Below are 13,980 nucleotides of genomic sequence, written 5' to 3'. Positions count from 1 at the left end.
CTAAAGAGTCACTTAATTCTGGCGTTTAAAACTGTAATGCACTTTATTTTTTTTAAAGTATATATATATATATATATATATATATATATATATATATATATATATATATATATATATAATTGTCTGTTCTTATTTCCAATCACACAAGCATCTCTGCACCAACACTGCAAATATATCGTACAGCTCGTCTATTATTGTCTTACCTCGGAGTGATTTCCCCTATGAGCTCATTAAAGGGCACCATTTGTCACATATAATGGCAGCACTGCTGGCACTTTGCGCTGTTTACATCTCTGTCTTCAACACGGCGGATTAGATGAATGTGAAACGGCTCATTTTTTACATGTTTTAAGACCTTAGATATGTTTCACAGCACAACCATCTGCCCAATGTTTCCTCGACCTTCTGTTGCAGAGGCTGCTGGTGCCAGTCGATGTTGCCGCTTTGCTGCCTGTAGTCATCACAGTTCTTTTGCTGCTGTTACTGCTGTTGTTTCCCAGCGGTCCACCAGCTGAGGTTTCCGTCTCCAGTTGGAAATGTATATTAGCCTCCAAAACATGCTGTCCTTGTTTTTGCACTTTTTCTCAGCCTTGACCCTGGTTGGTCTGCTAATGAGAGTACAGACTGGAAGACTTGCACTAGCAATACATCTTTAAATTCAATTCAAGTTCTTTTATTTGCTGTGGTGGAAGAAGTACTCGAATAGTATTAAGGGCTGCAGCTGTTGATTAATAAAAATACAGATTATATTATTGAATCAGAAATACTCCAGGTTTATATAACTTTTTTTTCCGAAAAAATATTAAAATATTGTCTAATACCGAAGCTGAGTTCAGACAAGCTACAAGCTGTCTGGGAAAAGTTAGATGAGAGTAGATAAAGAATCATAGCTAGTTTGACAGGCATAATGCTGCCATAATATCCTCCACTGTTACTCTAAAGACATCTGTTGGCGATATAAAAAAATGGCATAACACCTGTGACAAATATCTGATGTATGGATAGCTAAAATGATCAGAATTTACTACATTTTTAAGGTGTAAGAAACAGCATTCTGATAGTTTGTACAACAGTCTATGCTAAAAAAAAAAAAAAAAAGGTGCCTGTTGTCCTCCCTAAGTTTACCCAATCAGGTTCTTTTGAGACCAGCTTTTTTGGGTCATCACAAGTAGTTACCGTGCAGCAGGTACCCCAAAACAGCCCTGAATGACATTGCAGCGGTGGTTTTTGCAGTCAGAAAATGCACAAAGGTTAAGGCTGATGTGATCCGGTTCTAATACAGTTAATGTTACAGATGTAAATATAGTTGTAATAGGGGCAATATATAATTGCGGGACTTTTTGTAACATAGTTGACAGGTATCATAGTTGACATTTTTGCTGTTTTCAGGCCTAAATTCAACATGGCCGCCTGTAACCAAACACCACATGGCATTTTTAGAGAAAGATTCTTCTAAATATTATATATACAATAGAAGAAAAATGAAATTGAAAGCTATTTATAAAGATATTGCAGTAAACCTGTTAACATGCGATAAATTCACTTGACTCACACACTACTTTATATTAACTAATTCAGAAAGCCTTGGAGTCTTGCCAGTCTTTTCTTCAGGAGGAAATGACATCATGTGGAGCAGGTCATGTGATCTGGAGTTAACTACACTTCATTGAGAGGTGTTTTCATAATGGGTAACTTAACCCTTTAGAACCCAGCGTATCGCCTGCTCTACGTTTTGCATACTGATTTTTGATTGGCTGGAGATTTTAAACCAGATAAGATAGATGGATAATTCTTTTTGCATATAAAATCTGGGGAGTTACACTAACATTTCACACATTCCCCAGGTCTCAGGGTGTTTTTTCGTTGCAGTGATGGGTTTGTAAAAATACACAATAAAGCGCACACAACAAAACTCTTTATAAACCAGACCACCGGTATTCGGAGGACTTCTTGTTGAAATAAGCGTGATCACGTTGTGGCCATGACCTGTCACATGATTCTTGTGTCCATACCACAGAGGCTCTCGTCCCCATCAACAGGAAGTGACGTTGTTGCCGGGAGTTGTAGTTTTTCAGCCGACAACTACAACTGTAGTTTTCGGCTGTAGCCTGCACAGATACGAGCTCTCACTCGTTTCAGCCCCATTTTATTTTTTTTATTTTTTTTTTTTTTTTACAAAAACATTCAGACACACAGCCCCCCCCACACACACACCAGACATCCACCACGGTCCGTGTACGGATCTGGTAATTGGATTTTCCGTTCTGAAACGGGTATTGAAAAACAAAAAACGAGTGGTTATTTGATTTTCATTTTAAAATACAAAAATTAAAATTGAAATACAAGGCGTTTTTCCTTTTCATGATCAAAAAGGGATATACGATTTTTTTTTTAAAAACATGCTTTGATTTTCGTTTTATATTTAGAATAACAAGAAAGTAAAATCAGTAAGAGACAGAAACGAAAAAAAGTCAGTTTTTTCATTTTCCGATACCGGAAATGGTCATCAGCAAGTGTGGAGCCAAACAGTAGGTGCATAGACTGTACATACATTTTTTTTCGTTAGTTTTCATGGTCAAAATGAGAGATCAGGTGGCCGATCCTAAAATAAAGCAATATAGATTTTTTTTTTATAGAGCGTTAAAGTTTTGCGAAGCCAGGGGGCGGGACTACTTGATTGACAGTTTGGTCTGGAATGATTGACAGGTCCTATGGAGGAGGCAGCAGAGACTCTGCTCTCCTCCTTTGGATTATTTATCGGTGGAGCAGCAGAACATTTTCCACAGACAGTTTTCCTGCCCGTTGGCTTGTTTTAACCAGTTTTCTACCTTCGGCTGATTCTACCAGCAGACACTGAAAGGACTCTGATAGTTCGGCAAGTAAATGTTTACTTTCGTATCGGTGCCGCTTTTAATGCACTTTATATGCAGCTTTAGTGTCAGATGTAATGTGTGCCATGCACTCCAGATGTTGGTGGAGTTTGTTTCAGTGTGTGTTGACCAGAGAAGAAAGTTAGCATAGTAAATATTAGCTTTAATGTTAGCGATGCTAACCGAGCTAGCTGCTTAGTCGTCTGATTAAAGCTAACGTAGCATCAAGCTAATGTGTTGAGTTTCATGTAAAGAGATGAAGTGTGTTGTGTTCCTGTAATGTGGTTCATTAAGTTCATAAAACTGTGGCTGGCTGACATTAATGTAACGTTCAGGAAACTAAATGTGATTAAAACAGTAACATATATGTTCTAGTTGTCAGTAATCAGCTTTAATTTGACACTAAAACAGACTCTGATAGTTTTAAATGACATCAGTTTCATTAATTTGTTGAAAATTGTCTCATTTGTTGTGATGTTGCTGCTGATTCATTAAAAGCAGATGATCCATGTTGAAGATACGTTTAGTTCCAGTATCAGAAGTACAAGAAGGAAAATGGAAGTTTAGTTCTGCTACATCAGATTTCAGGATTAAAATAACTAAATGAGTCTTTATGCCTCAAACTTTATTTTTACAATAAAGAAATAATGAAATAATCACAGATAATAAAAATATAAATAGCAGAGAAAACCTGAGAGAATAATTTCCTGAAAAGTCTGTGAAGGAAAAGCAGCTTTTTTATCCTGAAAGATCAGAATCAGCTCCAACATCTGCATCTGACAGCATCAAGTCAACCAGAAAGAAAAGAAAAAAGAATATGACTTCTTTCTGATCACATCTGTTCCGCTGCTCACCGTCTGCTGCTGCTCACATTCTTCACATTTATAGTCCACTTTTAAAAGTTCAGCAGACAGGTGCTCTGCTTTGGAGTGTGACGATGTCGTCGGTGATGTGGAGAGCGAAGTTTCCGTTTCACCCACAGCGTGCTTTAGGGCGCCGGGGTCAGACTTGATGTTTGAAATACTGACCGACAGCTCAGATTTAACTGTCTGTAGTTCAGTTTTGATGGGTGTTAAACTGTCACTCAAAGCCGCCAGGAGCTGGGTCTTTAAAATAACCGCCGTCTCGTTACAGAGTTAAAGTAGCAATTCCTCCTTAAGGTCAGAGATTGCAGCATCTGAGGGCCTCTTCAAAAGAAGACGTAGTTGATGAAGGCGTTCTGGAGCAGGACCAGAAAGACCACGACCAAGCAGCCTTGAGATCTTAGGCAGCGTCAGGTGGGTGTCAACGGTGTTCACGGTCAGGTCTGTGGCAATCCCGTCAAAAAACAAAACAGAAAAAAATCTAGATTAGAATTCAACATGTAACCAAAGCACTCTGTGTATAACGCCATAGTATAGAGTGTAGTTCAGAAAATGTCACAAATGAAAATGTCAGAAAAAGTATAGTATACTTTTCAAGAATAACATAGCATGGCCTGTAGTTCATAGTATAGCATGTCGGCAAAAAAACCCAAATGATTATTATGTGGTTCAAAAAGTGCAAAATGATTGGATGTTGCCTAAAATTGTCATTTATGATATGTGGTTCAAAAAATGTCAGAGTGCAGTATATTGTCAAAATAATATGTTTTTCAAGAAAACATCAGACTATATGTTGCCTAAAAAATGACATAGAATAATATTTCATTGCACAAGTAAAAGTATAGTAATTTTTAAAACTGTTCAAATTCTTATATGTTGCTAAAAACCAAAAAAAACCAAAACAAAAAAAAGTCATAGTAATATGTCAGTTTAAAAAGCCTATAGTAGAGTGTCACCCAACAAACGTCATAGTATAGCATGTCGCTCTAAAAATATCATAGTATAGCATGTCGCTCTAAAAATGTCATAGTACAGCATGTCGCTCTAAAAACGTCATCGTATAGGATGTCTCCCAAAAAATGTCATAGTATAGCATGTCGTCCAAAAAACATCATGGTATAGCATGTCGCTCTAAAAACATATTATATCCTTTCGTCCAAAAAATGTCTTAGCATAGTATGTTGTCCAAAAAACATCATGGTATAGCATGTCGCTCTACAATCATTATAGTATAGCATGTCACCCAAAAAACGTCATAGTATAGCCTTTGGTCTAAAAATGTCATAGTATAACATGTCGCTTTAAAAACGTCATAGATAGCATGTCGCTCAAAAAATGTCACAGTATAGCTTTTGGTCCAGCAAACGTCATAGTTAAGCATGTCCTTCAACAAAATATCATAGTATAGCATGTTGCTCAAAAAACATCATTGTAGAGCATGTCGCTCTAAAAATATCATTGCATAGCCTTTGGTCCAAAAAACATCACAGCATAGCATGTCGTCCAAAAAACATCATAGTATAGCATGTCGTCCAAATAACATCATCGTATAGCATGTCACTCTAAAAACTTCATAGTTTAGCATGTCGCTCTAAAAACTTCATAATATAGCATGTCACCCAAAAAACGTCATAGTATAGCATGTCGCCCAAAAAACGTCATAGTATAGCATGTTGTCCAAAAAACGTCATCGTATAGCATGTGGCTCTTGAAACGTCACAGTATAGCATGTCGCTCTAAAAACGTAATATAGCATGTCGCCCAAAAAACGTCATAGTATAGCATGTCGCCCAAAAAAACGTCATAGTATAGCATGTCGCCCAAAAACGTTATAGTATAGCATGTCGCTCTAAAAACGTCATAGTATAGCATGTTGTCCAAAAAACGTCATCGTATAGCATGTCGCTCTTGAAATGTCATAGTATAGCCTTTGGTACAAAAAACGTCATCGTATAGCATGTGGCTCAAACAACATCATCGTAGAGCATGTTGTCCAAAAAACGTCATCGTAGAGCATGTCGCTCTTGAAACGTCATAGTATAGCATGTCGCTCTAAAAACGTCATAGTATAGCGTGTCGCTCTAAAAAAAGGTCATAGTATAGCATGTTGCTCTACAAACGTCAGAGTATAGCATGTCGCTCTAAAAACTTCATAGTATAGCATGTCACCCAAAAAACGTCATAGTATAGCATGTCGCTCTAAAAATGTCATAGTATAGCATGTCGCCCAAAAAACATCATAGCATAGCATGTCACCCAAAAACGTCAGAGTATAGCATGCCGTTGAAAAAACGTCATCCTATAGCATGTCGCTCAAAAAACATGATAGTATAGCATGTCGCCCAAAAAACGTCATAGTATAGCATGTTGCCCAAAAAACACGATAGTATAGCATGTCGCCCAAAAAACGTCATAGTGTAGCACGCTGCCCAAAAAACGTCATAGTATAGCATGTTGTCCAAAAAACGTCATCGTATAGCATGTCGCTCTTGAAACGTCACAGAATAGTAGGGCTGCCACAAACGACGCGTCGACGAATCGCCTGAGCATGATACCTCATCAAAAGCGGAAGTGAGCGCGCAATGCAACAGAAATCACCGTCCGAGTGGAGCGCGGAACACGCATGGACATCCGCGCTGTATTGTGCATATATAGTATAGGCACGATGCGGCGCGGATGTCCGCGCTGTATTGTGCATATATAATATATGCATATACTATATATGCACGATACAGCGCGGATGTCCATGCGTGTTCCGCGCTCCACTCGGACGGTGATTTCTGTTGCATTGCGCGCTCAATTCCGCTTTTGATGACGCATCGTGCTCAGGCGATTAGTCGACGCGTCGTTTGTGGCAGCCCTACAGTATAGCATGTCGCTCTAAAAACGTCACAGCATAACATGTCGCTCTAAAAATGTCGTACTATAGCATGTCGATTTAAAAATGTCATAGTGTAGCCTTTGGTCCAAAAAACGTCATCGTATAGCATGTTGCTCTAAAAACGTCATAGTTTGGCATGTCGCTCTTGAAACGTCATAGTATAGCCTTTGGTCCAAAAAACGTCATCGTATAGCATGTGGCTCAAACAACGTCATTGTATAGCATGTCGTCCAAAAAACGTCATCGTATAGCATGTCGCTCTAAAAACGTCATAGTATAGCATGTCGCTCTAAAAAAAGGTCATAGTATAGCATGTTGCTCTCATGTCGCTCTAAAAACTTCATAGTATAGCATGTCACCCAAAAAACGTCATAGTACAGCATGTCACTCTAAAAATGTCATAGTATAGCATGTCGCTCTAAAAACGTCATAGTTTAGCATGTCGCTCTAAAAACTTCATGATATAGCATGTTGTGCAAAAAACGTTATGTATAGGATGTGGCTCAAAAAACCTCATAGTTTAGCACGTCGTCCAAAGAACATCATAGTATAGCATGTCGCCCAAAAGACGTCATAGTATAGCATGTTGCCCAAAAAACGTCATAGTGTAGCATGTCGTCCAAAAAACGTCATCGTATAGCATGTCGCTCTTGAAGCGTCACAGTATAGCATGTCGCTCTAAAAATGTCATACTATAGCATGTCGATCTAAAAACGTCATAGCCTTTGGTCCAAAAACCGTCATCGTATAGCATGTGGCTCAAAAAATATCATTGTATAGCATGTCGTCCAAAAAACGTCATCGTATAGCATGTCGCTCTAAAGACGTCATAGTATAGCATGTCACCCAAAAAGTCATAGTATAGCATGTCGCTCTAAAAACATCATAGTATACCCTTCGTCGAAAAAACGTCATAGTATAGCATGTCGCTCTAAAAACGTCATAGTATAGCATGTCGCTCAAAAAACGTCATAGTATAGCATGTCACTCTAAAAATGTCATAGTATAGCATGTCATTTAAAAAACGTCATCCTATAGCATGTCACTCTTGAAACGTCGCAGTATAGCATGTTGCTCAAAAAACGTCATAGTGTAGCATGTCGCTCTAGAAACATCATAGTATACCCTTCGTCCAAAAAACGTCATAGTATAGCATGTCGTCCAAAGAACATCATAGTATAGCATGTCGCTCTTAAACCATCACAGTATAGCATGTCGCTCTAAAAACGTCATAGTACAGCATGTCGCTCAAAAAACGTCATAGTATAGCATGTCACTCTAAAAATGTCATAGTATAGCATGTCATTTAAAAAACGTCATCCTATAGCATGTCACTCTTGAAACGTCGCAGTATAGTATGTTGCTCAAAAAACGTCATAGTGTAGCATGTTGCTCTTGAAACGTCACAGTATAGCATGTCACTCTAAAAACGTCATAGCATAGCATGTCGCTCTAAAAACGTCATACTATAGCATGTCGCTCTAGAAACATCATAGTATACCCTTCATCCAAAAAACGTCATAGTATAGCATGTCGTCCAAAGAACATCATAGTATAGCATGTCGCTCTTAAACCATCACAGTATAGCATGTCGCTCTAAAAACATCATAGTACAGCATGTTGCTCAAAAAACGTCATAGTATAGCATGTTGCCCAGAAAACATGATAGTATAGCATGTCGCCCAAAAAACGTCATAGTGTAGCACGTTGCCCAAAAAACATCATAGTATAGCATGTTGTCCAAAAAACGTCATCGTATAGCATGTCGCTCTTGAAACGTCACAGTATAGCATGTCGCTCTAAAAACGTCACAGCATAACATGTCGCTCTAAAAATGTCGTACTATAGCATGTCGATTTAAAAATGTCATAGTATAGCCTTTGGTCCAAAAACCGTCATCGTATAGCATGTTGCTCTAAAAACGTCATAGTTTGGCATGTCGCTCTTGAAACGTCATAGTATAGCCTTTGGTCCAAAAAACGTCATCGTATAGCATGTGGCTCAAACAACGTCATTGTATAGCATGTCGTCGAAAAAACGTCATAGTATAGCATGTCGCTCTAAAAACATCATAGTACAGCATGTTGCTCAAAAAACGTCATAGTATAGCATGTTGCCCAGAAAACACGATAGTATAGCATGTCGCCCAAAAAACGTCATAGTGTAGCACGTTGCCCAAAAAACATCATAGTATAGCATGTTGTCCAAAAAACGTCATCGTATAGCATGTCCCTCTTGAAACGTCATAGTATAGCATGTCGCTCTAAAAACGTCAGAGTATAGCATGTCGTCCAAAAAACATCATCGTATAGCATGTCGCTCTTGAAGCGTCACAGTATAGCATGTCACTCTAAAAACGTCACAGCATAGCATGTCGATCTAAAAACGTCATAGTATAGCATGTCGCTCTAAAGACGTCATAGTATAGCATGTCACCCAAAAAGTCATAGTATAGCATGTCGCTCTAAAAACATCATAGTATTCCCTTCGTCCAAAAAACGTCATAGTATAGCATGTCGTCCAAAGGACATCATAGTATAGCATGTCGCTCTTAAAACATCATAGTATAGCATGTCGCTCTAAAAACGTCATAGTACAGCATGTCGCTCAAAAAACGTCATAGTATAGCATAGCATGTCACTCTAAAAACGTCATAGTATAGCATGTCATTTAAAAAACGTCATCCTATAGCATGTCACTCTTGAAACGTCGCAGTATAGCATGTCGCTCTAAAAATGTCATAGTATAGCATGTCGCTCAAAAAAGTCATAGTATAGCATGTCGCTCAAAACACGTCATAGTGTAGCATGTCGCCCAAAAAACGTCATAGTATAGCATGTCACTCTAAAAATGTCATAGTATAGCATGTCATTTAAAAAACGTCATCCTATAGCATGTCACTCTTGAAACGTCGCAGTATAGCATGTTGCTCAAAAAACGTCATAGTGTAGCATGTCGCTCTAGAAACATCATAGTATACCCTTCGTCCAAAAAACGTCATAGTATAGCATGTCGTCCAAAGAACATCATAGTATAGCATGTCGCTCTTAAACCATCACAGTATAGCATGTCGCTCTAAAAACGTCATAGTACAGCATGTCGCTCAAAAAACGTCATAGTATAGCATGTCACTCTAAAAATGTCATAGTATAGCATGTCATTTAAAAAACGTCATCCTATAGCATGTCACTCTTGAAACGTCGCAGTATAGTATGTTGCTCAAAAAACGTCATAGTGTAGCATGTTGCTCTTGAAACGTCACAGTATAGCATGTCACTCTAAAAACGTCATAGCATAGCATGTCGCTCTAAAAACGTCATACTATAGCATGTCGCTCTAGAAACATCATAGTATACCCTTCATCCAAAAAACGTCATAGTATAGCATGTCGTCCAAAGAACATCATAGTATAGCATGTCGCTCTTAAACCATCACAGTATAGCATGTCGCTCTAAAAACATCATAGTACAGCATGTTGCTCAAAAAACGTCATAGTATAGCATGTTGCCCAGAAAACATGATAGTATAGCATGTCGCCCAAAAAACGTCATAGTGTAGCACGTTGCCCAAAAAACATCATAGTATAGCATGTTGTCCAAAAAACGTCATCGTATAGCATGTCGCTCTTGAAACGTCACAGTATAGCATGTCGCTCTAAAAATGTCACAGCATAACATGTCGCTCTAAAAATGTCGTACTATAGCATGTCGATTTAAAAATGTCATAGTATAGCCTTTGGTCCAAAAACCGTCATCGTATAGCATGTTGCTCTAAAAACGTCATAGTTTGGCATGTCGCTCTTGAAACGTCATAGTATAGCCTTTGGTCCAAAAAACGTCATCGTATAGCATGTGGCTCAAACAACGTCATTGTATAGCATGTCGTCGAAAAAACGTCATAGTATAGCATGTCGCTCTAAAAACATCATAGTACAGCATGTTGCTCAAAAAACGTCATAGTATAGCATGTTGCCCAGAAAACACGATAGTATAGCATGTCGCCCAAAAAACGTCATAGTGTAGCACGTTGCCCAAAAAACATCATAGTATAGCATGTTGTCCAAAAAACGTCATCGTATAGCATGTCCCTCTTGAAACGTCATAGTATAGCATGTCGCTCTAAAAACGTCAGAGTATAGCATGTCGTCCAAAAAACATCATCGTATAGCATGTCGCTCTTGAAGCGTCACAGTATAGCATGTCACTCTAAAAACGTCACAGCATAGCATGTCGATCTAAAAACGTCATAGTATAGCATGTCGCTCTAAAGACGTCATAGTATAGCATGTCACCCAAAAAGTCATAGTATAGCATGTCGCTCTAAAAACATCATAGTATTCCCTTCGTCCAAAAAACGTCATAGTATAGCATGTCGTCCAAAGGACATCATAGTATAGCATGTCGCTCTTAAAACATCATAGTATAGCATGTCGCTCTAAAAACGTCATAGTACAGCATGTCGCTCAAAAAACGTCATAGTATAGCATAGCATGTCACTCTAAAAACGTCATAGTATAGCATGTCATTTAAAAAACGTCATCCTATAGCATGTCACTCTTGAAACGTCGCAGTATAGCATGTCGCTCTAAAAATGTCATAGTATAGCATGTCGCTCAAAAAAGTCATAGTATAGCATGTCGCTCAAAACACGTCATAGTGTAGCATGTCGCCCAAAAAACGTCATAGTATAGCATGTCGCTCTAAAAACGTCATAGTATAGCATGTCACTCTAAAAACGTGAGTATAGCATGCCGTTTAAAAAATGTCATCCTATAGCATGTCGCTCTTGAAACGTCACAGTATAGCATGTCGCTCTAAGAACGTCATAGCATAGCATGTCACCCAAAAACCTCATCCTATAGCACGTCACTCTTGAAACGTCACAGTATAGCATGTCGCTCTAAGAACCTCATAGCACATTGCTCGAAAAACGTCATAGTATAGCATGTCGCCCAAAAAACGTCATCGTATAGCATGTCCCTCTTGAAACGTCATAGTATAGCATGTCGCTCTAAAAACGTCAGAGTATAGCATGTCGTCCAAAAAACGTCATCGTATAGCATGTCGCTCTTGAAACGTCACAGTATAGCATGTCGCTCTAAAAACGTCATAGCATAGCATGTCGCTCTAAAAATGTCATACTATAGCATGTCGATCTAAAAACGTCATAGTATAGCCTTTGGTCCAAAAACCGTCATTGTATAGCATGTCACCCAAAAAACGTCATAGTTTAGCACGTCGCTCTAAAAACATCATAGTACACCCTTCGTCCAAAAAACGTCATAGTATAGCATGTCGTCCAAAGAATATCATAGTTTAGCATGTCGCTCTAAAAACGTCATAGTATAGCATGTCGTCCAAAAGACATCATAGTATAGCATGTCGCTCTAAAAACGTCATAGTATACCCTTTGGTCCAAAAAACGTCATAGTATAGCATGTCGTCCAAAGAATATCATAGTTTAGCATGTCGCTCTAAAAACGTCATAGTATAGCATGTCGTCCAAAAGACATCATAGTATAGCATGTCGCTCTTAAAACATCACAATATAGCATGTTGCTCTAAAAACGTCATTGTATAGCATGTCGTCCAAAAAACGTCATAGCATAGCATGTCGCTCTAAAAATGTCATACTATAGCATGTCGATCTAAAAATGTCATAGTACAGCATGTCGCCCAACAAACGTCATAGTATAGCATGTCGCCCAAAAAACGTCATAGTATAGCATGTCGCCCAAAAAACGTCATAGCATGTCGGTCTAAAAACGTCATTGTTATAGCATGTCGTCCAAAAAACGTCATCGTATTGCATGTCGCTCTTGAAACGTCATAGTATAACGTGTCGCTCTAAAAACGTCATAGTATAGCATGTCACCCAAAAAACGTCATAGTATAGCATGTCGTCCAAAAAACGTCATACTGGAGCATGTCGCTCTAAAAACATCATAGTATTGCCTTTGGTCCACAAAACGTTGTTTTGTCCTGGCTGTCTGAAGTAGGTGAGGAGCAACACAGAAACAGTCCCAATGCTGGTTTCCAGAGGGTTAGACGAGTATTTATTTGAAAGAGTAAGTTTACAACAACACAACATGTGAGGGGGTTAAAAACAAATGGGTGTTAGTAAAATAAAAATAAATAAACAGAACTAAAAGTGAACTTCATGTTGACATTGATGGGCATTCCAATCAGGAACAAAGTAAAAGATAATCAATATGAAAAAACCTCTTAAAAGCCAAGAACACACCGCAGTAGCACCCTAAACTAAAACTACCAATGGGTTTCCTGTTTTCCTTTCTGAACAATTCAAAGGTCCCTCTCTATCTCCCCACACATCCACCAACCACTGGAACACATCTCCAAAGTTCTGCCAGGCCAGCTCAGCTTCCCCTCAAAAGAAGTTCCACCACCTGCCAGATGAAGGAGCCTTTTGAATAGGCAACTGGCATCATGATTGGACTGTACTTTGGTCTGTTCCCATCCAGCTCCAGCTCCAGAGACAGCAGGTGGGACGAGTCAACGGAGGCCTGGTGGACGAAGGCATGCAGCTGAGAACAATACAGAAAACAACAGAGGAGGAGTGCAGCAGCCCAGAGCCAGAACAAACAGAGTATGTCTCTTAGAAAACATCATAGTATAGCCTTTGGTATGAAAAAACGCCATCATATACATCGTATATTGTACAAATAAGTCAAAGGAAAGAGACATCCATTGTAGAATTGTAGTAATTGTGGGCTGACTGATTTACTGATTATCAGTATTTTATTCTTTACTGATTTACAGTAATAAATACATTTAAAAATGGTGCTACTTTGGCTCTGAACCTTAATCTACCTGTGGTCGCTCTGTCTTCTGGAGTGATTTGATTGGTTATACTTAACATCTCTAAACAAAACAAAAACATATCAACAAAGTTTCCTGTTAGAGTTTGTGTTCTTCTGAGTTTAACTCCAAGATTTTAAATACTTTCATTTACTGCAAATGAATATCGACTCCAAACGTCTCAGTAATAATCATTATCAGCCTTAAAAACCCATAAAACACCCCTCTATACTGGACCACACTTAGTACAGTCCAGTTCCCCCTTCTATAAATCTGCTTGGAATCGGCTGCTTCCTGTTTGTCAAAGTGGCCTTCTACCTGGACAGGTTTTGTTGGAGCTCATGCAACAAACATTTTGGGTAACTGCACTTTAATATGGATGGATGACTCTGAATTAGAGTCTGTTTTAATGAGACTGAGTTAAGATGTGTAGCTGTCATTAAATAGGAAATTGTTTCTCAGAATTCACAGAGAAAAGTCTGAAATGTTTGCTAGGTTAGCGTCCCACATGTTCTTTGGCTCAGCTAAAGCTAACTCTCTCCAGCTCC

The sequence above is a fragment of the Amphiprion ocellaris genome, chromosome 17, assembly GCF_022539595.1.
Source record: "Amphiprion ocellaris isolate individual 3 ecotype Okinawa chromosome 17, ASM2253959v1, whole genome shotgun sequence".
Classification (NCBI taxonomy): domain Eukaryota; kingdom Metazoa; phylum Chordata; class Actinopteri; family Pomacentridae; genus Amphiprion; species Amphiprion ocellaris.
Note: the sequence above shows the minus strand (reverse complement) of the source record.